Genomic DNA, 8,926 nt, shown 5'->3' on the forward strand with positions numbered 1-8,926 from the left:
CATCAGTGTCAGATAACGAGTTCATACCCAAATAGTACACACTTTTAGTTTCACACTAAAAGCTTGGTCAAACTACAGTATGATATTAATTAATAATTTGTTAGGCTATTAAAGGAGACACAAGACAAGGAGCTGAGACGTAGGTGAAGCAGAAAAAAAGAAAAGCCTTTTGGCTTATGAGGAAAACTAATAAAGTTATAATAGTGTTTTTTATGAGTCATTCCTGTTCCACGGGTAGTTTTCCTGATCAGCTGTATAACAACAACAGTCCAACTGTTTACTGTCCCGTCAGATCAGCTGATCAATAAACACATTCAAGTGGTTCCTCGCTCCTCGTCTCCTCTGGGGTACATTTACAGGATTGGAAGATCCTTGATGATGTGGAGGGAGATCGGTTACTGAGTCACAGCTGGAGGACGGAGGGTGGGAGGATGTGTGGAAGCATAAATTAGCCAAATGAAAAGCACCCAGAGTTTTACCTCATCTTTATGTGAGTGTGAAACCAAAAGAAAGGAGAGCGCTTGTGCCATTTTGTGAAAGTCTGCTTTCAGGAAGCAAGTATCAGAGTCATGTTAAGTTACTGCAAACCTTACATTTCCTGCTTTACTGCTTCATATTAAAAGCTTTTCAATGACTAAATAACGTGAGACTTTTATTGTGAAGAATTTACAGGAAACAATGGTGAACTGGTGCACTGTGTGTAGAGCAGATGACCATATAAAGAAATCTGTCACCAGCCGACGTCGGCTCGGGCTGAAAGTAGAAAAAAACAGTTGGAAAGTGTTCAGAGCAGTCTGAAGCCGCTGCTTTTTGTTCATAGGGATTACTGCTACATACTGTACCTCATTATTTGACACTTTGGCCACGTTTAATATGAACATCCAACATGTCATCTGCATGTGTGTGTGCTGTATTTACAACAGCAAGGATTTATTTTGTTGAGAGTTGCTATGGGCCTCGAAAACAGTCATGGCTGATATATCCAAAAAAAAAAAAGTCTTAAAGCTGCATTGCATGGTGAGAAAGTTCTCAGCTGTTTGTAAAAGTGAAGTTAAATTCTAGCAGACATGAAACAAACATGATGGAAATATGACATTTCTGTTTTCCACATGGCTTTCCATCATTTGACCTTTGACTGCCGCTCTTCAGCTGCAGCTCACTTTGTATTTGGGTAAGTTTCCAGGTCTCTTTGTATGTATGTAGGTCCCTTTATACCCTTTATAAAATCATTTAAATAAAGCGAACTAATTCAGAAAATGGGTTCACACTGTCTCAGCATTGATTAATCCCCTGAAGAAGTGAGAGGTTCACATGTTGTGAGAAGACATGTTGCTCCTCACTAATGTAGCTTTACCTGACTTCATATAAGTGCTGGAGCAGTTCATTGTTGCTTGAATCAGTTTCACAGCCACTTACAACTTCCTCAACGTGCAGCAGAGATAACAAACCAACAGCTTGTCCAAGCGGCCATCACACCACACTACAAAATAACTGACAGAAGCTGCTGTACATCTTCTACACTTGCAAAGGCACTATGTTATTCTCATTGTTGCACCAGTTGGCAATACCAATAGAAATATATAGAAAGGTTTAAGATTATGTAAATAATCATATGTTTATGATTGTTTGGGTTGCAACTAACAGTTAATTCCATTAAAGATTAATCTATTATTTTTTTATTTGCTTAAATGATTAGTGAAAAAGATATTTAATTACAGTGATATGAAACAAAGAAACACAGCACAACCTTATATTCGAGAGTCTGAAATCAGAAAACAATAACAATTAATAGATTATCAGAATTGCTGCTGTTGAATTAGTAGCTGATTCATTTTCTGTCGATTTTTTTTTTTTTTTTGACACAATGCTATTTTTGCATTGAATGCCGGCCTCCTCACTGGTAGAGCTACAGTGATGTCCAGGTTTGTGTTGTGGAGGTGTGGATTAGTTATGTTTTTAAATAGTTGCGTAGCCTGTATCTGAAACTGAGTTCACTTGAGGTCAGGTCCACACTAAACCAGGACAATCTGAAAACACAGATTGTTTTCCTGCCTCTCTGTTTTTGCCTCTAATCCTTTCACAGGAAAAGCTAATGTCTGGCTTTGTATGAAAAGAAACATGATGAAAGATGAAGGAAGGTGGTAAACTAAGACAGTAGCATCAACAACTAGAAGTTCACTCTAAGCCAAATTCAATTTCATATCCACAGTCAGAGTGTGTTTAGGGAGGTCAGAGGTGCCTTTTGCATAAGATAAAATGTTCTTCCTTTAAGCTTCACAGGTGTTCAGTACAAAACTGATGAAACTGATGATTTAAATACCAGGCCTGGGTGTAACAAGATGTTCACATACAAGAGAAACCAGCTGAACAGGGTCATTTGCATCATGGTCACATCCTGTTCCCATTGTTGTACTAGTTGGTGATGCCAACAGAAATAGACAGAAAGGTTTAAGATTATGTAAATTACCTGTAATGTTGGAAGAACCACTAAGATGAAACAACCAGTTAGTCAGGATTATAAACAGCTAAATGTACCTTTTGTACCCTTTTCTGTAACTTTTGCCACATCACATCTTCCTGGTAGATTACTTTGTAACATGAACATGATTATCATACTGTTCATCTATAAGTGTTGAATCAGTTTCACAGCCACTTACAACTTCCTCAACGTGCAGCAGAGATAACAAACCAACAGCTTGTCCAAGCGGCCATCACACCACACTACAAAATAACTGACAGAAGCTGCTGTACATCTTCTACACTTGCAAAGAGGCACTACATTATTCTCATTGTTGCACCAGTTGGCAATACCAATAGAAATATATAGAAAGGTTTATGATTATGTAAATAATAATAGTGCGTTTATGATTGTTTGGGTTGCAACTAACAGTTAATTCCATTAAAGATTAATCTATCTATTATTTTTTTATTTGCTTAAATGATTAGTGAAAAAGATATTTAATTACAGTGATATGAAACAAAGAAACACAGCACAACCTTACATTTGAGAGCCTGAAATCAGAAAACAATAACAATTAATAGATTATCAGAATTGCTGCTGTTGAATTAGTAGCTGATTCATTTTCTGTCGATTTTTTTTTTTTTTTGACACAATGCTATTTTTGCATTGAACGCCGGCCTCCTCACTGGTAGAGCTACAGTGACGTCCAGGTTTGTGTTGTGGATTAGTTATGTTTTTGTGATGGAAATAGTTGTGTAGCCTTGATCAGGAACTGAGTTCACTTGAGGTCAGGTCAACACTAAACATGATGAAAGATGACAGAAGATGGTAAACTCAGACAGTAGCATCAACAACTAGAAGTTCACTCTAAGCCAAATTCAATTTCATATCCACAGTCAGGATGTGTAGTGCATAAGATGTACATTTAGGGAGGTCAGAAATGTATAAAATTGGACCTTTTGCATAAGATAAAATGTTCTTCCTTCGGGTGATTCTCATTGTAAGCTTCATGGCTGTAAGATATGTTTAGTGTAAATTGTTGGTATGCGGATTGAAATACCAGAGTGAAACAAGGTGTTCACATGAACTAGCGTCATTATCACGCCATGTTCCCATTGTTGTATTAGTAGGCAATGCCAATACAAATAAATAGAAAGGTGTAAATTTATGTAAATTACCTGACATGTGGGAGGTCCAACCGACCAGTCAGATTTATAAATGCTGAACCCAGAAGCTCACCTCATTGTATCTGAACGCACCACAAGACGCTGCAGAACCGGTCGATTAAAGCCAAGGTGAGACACCCAGGTTCATTTTGTAAGTATACAGTACGGTCTTATTATTATGTTTTTTATGATTAGGGACCTGAATGAATAAAAGACAAAAGAACTTTGACTTGTACTGCTGTGACCTGTGAGACATAAAGATCTGTGCAACTAATACCGGCTTTACACCAAACAACTTTTCAAGCGATTTCTCACAGACAAAGTTCCAATGTCAGAATAAAATCATGAGTTTTGCTGGAGTTGTGGCGCACTCCCATCATCTCTATCGTTTGGTGTTTGGTGGACATAAAAATCAGTCCAAGCTATCCTAAGTCATCTTGTCGTTCCGATAAAATCAAGTATGTTTAATACTATCATAAGTCTTTATTCTTGGCTCATACAAACAGTGAAGTTGAATGATGTCAACAACAATAATGTCAACAAACAGGTGCAAAAGGGAGAGACATTTTCTTTCAGTTGCTCAAGTCTCCAAAAAAGATGTGAGGATACTTGTACATTTTTATTGTTAATAGCATTCTTTTGCTTGGTGGAAACACATGTTGACCGTTTGTTCTTTGTTGGTTTATTACACATAACTTATGAGAGAACTTCCCAAGGATACTGTAAGAAATATGTCAATAACTCTGATCTTTATTGTTCTCATCTGTAGACTGCCAACATCTGAGCTCTTCCAGTGTCCAGCGCTGCTGTCAGCCAGAGGAACCTGTTTGTCCGCTGCTTGCCAAGGTACGTTATCTCTCCCCAAACAGGGTATCTTGGTACATGTGATTAAACCTGTTTATCTTTGAATCTATGGTGGGTCGGAGTCACAGGTAGATTTAATCATTCCTCCTGTCCATACTGGCAGTGAAGTGATGCCTTCATTGAGCAACTACATGGTAAATACAAACAAAAAAAGTGTAACCTTGTGTTATATTAAGACTTGAAAAGATCCAAACTTGAAACAGACTAAATCCTTTACAGGAGAGAGAGAAGTGTGACCTGTGATTGTCAACAACATGGCAGAAGGATTCAGCAAAGCTAAGGTAAGTTAGACCAGACATCCTCAGATACATGTCTTTCAGTACCACTCAACAAATATCCACTGCATCAAAAGTCAAGTAAGGCTGCATTACATGATGTTTCAGTATAAAAACTCCAGACATCTGTACATGAACAGCATTTCTATTAATATGAGAGGTGACACTTTCATTATTGGGCAAAAGAAGGTGTGATGCTAATGACACATTAGTGAGTTCTTCACTGTGTTGCTAGAAGTTCAAACCCTGGCTCCTTCACACAGCTGGCCAGTCACTGCATGAAGTGGGTGTGAGTGTCAGCTTGTCTGTTTCAGATAGTTACAAAAGTGGCCGTGCACAGCTCCCCTCTTACCTGCAGTCAGAAAGGTGCAGGTTTAATGGTCATTTCCACTGTCTGACAAACATGTGAAGGAGGATACATCCACAAGATGACATTCACACCCACTTCACACAGTCATTGTTCAGCTTTTTAAAAAAATCTTTAAAAATACACAACTTATTAGCAATAAACATTCAACAAGAGATACAAACTGTAACCATATCATACATAGTGTATATCAAGTACTCTAATACAGAAGATGACGTAGACATACATAGAGGCCATTCATGCATATGAAAGGTTGCTGAAAACATGAAATGCATCTAGTATATATTTTTTGAGAACAATGTTTTTACAACATTTAATCTTAATCCTTTTCTCATTTTGCAGGCTGTAACACATGCACAGACCACAAATATCAGACCACACGAGATGTTAGTTGGCGGACATCTAAACATCCGGAGTATGACTTCTAAGCACAACCAACTGAAGCATTTACTCCGTAATCACAACATTGACTTTTTAGGTTTGACAGAAACTTGGTTAACCAGTTCCATTCCAGAGTCAGAAATAAACATGCCTGGATACAGGATTTTTAGAAAAGACAGAGATCAAGAGAAGCATGGGGGGGTTTTACTGTATGTCAGAGACACTTTACAATGTGATCAAATTCAATGGCCAGAGGAAGTTCAGATTGAATGTGTTGGTGTGAACATCTCACTTTCTGATGAAATGCCTTTCACTTTAATTTGTTTGTACCGCAAACCTTCAACAAAGAGAGAGTTTTATGACCAATTAAAAGTCCTCTTCAATCACTGTGATTTTAAAAAAGAAATTATAGTTGTGGGTGATTTTAATGTTGATTGGAATAAAGAGAAGGGAAGAAAAAGACTTGAAGAGATCACAGATGACTTCAATCTTACACAACTAATAGATACGCCTACTAGAGTAGCTCCTTCTTCAGAAACAACAATAGATTTATTGTTCACAAATCAACGTGAAAGAATTACTAAAATCAAAAACTTGCCGATTGGCTTTTCAGACCATAATGCAATTCTTTTCTCAAAGAAGCTCACAAAACAAAAAGTCAAAACTCTGAAAAACCATGAGACAGATGTAGAAGACCTTGACAAAAGATTTAAAAATCTTTAAAAGTCTGGCCTGATCACAGACCGACTAAGATTCACATCAATGGGAAACAAAGTAATTCAGACTATATGAAAAGCCAAAGCAAATTTCTTTATGGAGACTTTTGAAGGTGCAAAAGGGAATGGAAAATAAATTTGGCAAACAAATTAATCGGTAGACAAAACAAACAGAAGTAGGTTTTCAGAGGCTCCCAACCTAAACCCACCTGGCTGCACAGGTTGTTATTTTCTTGTTCATAAATGTATTTTTTCCCAATGACTTGAATGATCAAATCAATTTAAAAAACTGAATCTGCTCACAGAAATACATCAGACTTTGGTTCTGCTTTGTAAAGACTTCCCTATTTGTGGATCTTTTCAGTGTATTTTTTGCAGCAGTGAATTGGATGCCAACATGCTTGTTCATCAACTATAATTGTAACCATCTACTGTTAACTTGTACTTTTTTCAGTGTATATGATTTTTGTCACTTTTACAGCATTAATACTCTTCTAATATTCTAACATAATCTTACTGTAGAAGCTTTTCATTGTACTGTAATTATCTGCTGTCAACTTGTTTGTGAAAGCTTCAATATCATAGTCATAGTTAATATTCTAACTTTTCTTGGTGTTGGTAAGTTTTTTCTGTTAGGTTAGAGTTTTTTTTCATCCATATTTCAGGCTTTGTTGTATTGCTTGTTGTATTCTGTTTGCATTATATTAAAATTCACTTGTTTGGTTCTCTTCAAAATCTGTCATTGACTTTTCTTTTCTTAGGCTGATGTTACTGTTTCACCATTTCCTGACTTTGGTCTAAACATGGGGATGCAACACTGTCATAATAAATTAAACTGTAGGCTATCCATCCTGTATGTGAAGAGGAAAATTCATAGCTGAGATCAAAATAGTCTTAAAGCTTCATTATGGTTAAAAAACATTCCTCTGATGGTAAAAGTGTAGTTAAAATCTAGCAGAAGTAGTTTCTCACACCTTTAGGTTAGGAGTATAAAACTGTAAAAGCTGAGATACACTAAAAACAAACTAACACATCTGAGGAAAAAGGTGTTTACACCTGTTCTAAATGGACACACTGGAAGGCAAAAATCCTGCTGTCCTACAGTGTGTTTCCATCCACCTGTTTTTATGTGCATTTCCAATTTGCACATAAAAAAATAATAATTTTTTTTTTTAGAAATATGTTTTTACATCTGTCTGCGGTGTAAAAGTTGGTGTATAGAAAAGCAAAATGTGCCAAATTGCATCTTGAACAGACTTAGTGAATAAATGACATACATGAAGCATAAACGTCACTGAAGAGCTGAAAACATCAGATCTGTGTGGAGCGATGAGGAGACTGTAACCTTCCTCAAATGAACACATGAAACTAACAGAAATGTCATATTTCTATCATGTTTTCCATCATTTAAGCTTTGACTGCTGCTCTTTTAATGACATCATCTCATTGTGTCCTCTTCTTTTGAAATTGTTCAGTGGCACCAGCTGGAGAATTAGCAACACCTGCTGTTTATCTTCTAATATTCACATAACAGCAGTGGATGAAAACATGCATTTTCTTTTGTGTCTTGGAAATTCAGTTAAAATTAAAACATTTGGATGGAAACATGGCTTTAGAGGGAGGCAAGATGTGATTGCAAAAAATGGGAATAACAGCAGGAATAATAGTGTTGCACTCACTTGTCCAAATGAAAAGTGATGGAAGAATGAAAAGAGGGCTTGTGAGAGAAGTTCAGATCTTGCTCACCGTCACACCTCCACACACCTGACAAATTACTACCTGAAGTGGGTGTGACTGTCAGCTTGTAGGTTTCAGAAAGTTACAGTAATTGTTGGAAACCATTTCCATCGTCAGAAAGGTGTGGGGGCACTGTTCAATGATCCAACAGGCACTTTGTTTGAAGCAAAGATTTCGTGACTGTTCTTTCAGCTCATGTTGTGTTTGGGGAAGTTTCCAGGGGTGTTTTTTTTTTTTTTTGGCTGTAAACAAAATTATATGACTGTACTGTGATCAAACACAACAATAGGGTAAATGGACTGTACTTGTATAGCGCCTTTCTAGTCCTCTGACTACTCAAAGCAATTTTACACTACGTGTCACATTTACCCATTCACACACATTCATACACTGAATGGGTACAGGGGCTAACATGCAGGGTCCCAACCTGCCCATCAGAGGGAGCTAACCATTCACACACATTCATACACTGATGGCACAGCCATCAGGAGCAATTTCTTCGACATGCTGATCGAGGCAGTTTTAGCTTCAGCAGCTAACAGCAGCACTGACCTGAGATTTCCTCCAGCAGGTCAGTGCTGCTGTTAGCTGCTGAAGCTAAAACTGTCCTCATGTGAAAACAAACAAAGTTAAACACAGAAAGGTTCATTTAAAAATGACTTCTGGCTGGTTTAAGTGTCATCGCACTGTTTGTCTTCTTCTCATTATTATTATTATTATTATTATTATTATTATTATTATTATTATTATTATTATTATTATTCTCTGGCCAGAGGATGTCACTGAGCACCCCCTTCCCTCCGACCTCACATCCACTCTCCCGTCAGCTCCCTGCCCACTTTTTTAGTATTTTTCAAATATATGCAGTGGGTGAAGTTATACTATAAGTTCTTTGGTATATCAGTATATCTTTTGTGTACAAATACTGCTTAGATAATTCTCTGTCACCGTTGGCCGGT

This window comes from Thunnus thynnus, chromosome 22 (genome assembly GCF_963924715.1).
Source record: "Thunnus thynnus chromosome 22, fThuThy2.1, whole genome shotgun sequence".
NCBI classification, from domain to species: Eukaryota; Metazoa; Chordata; class Actinopteri; order Scombriformes; family Scombridae; genus Thunnus; species Thunnus thynnus.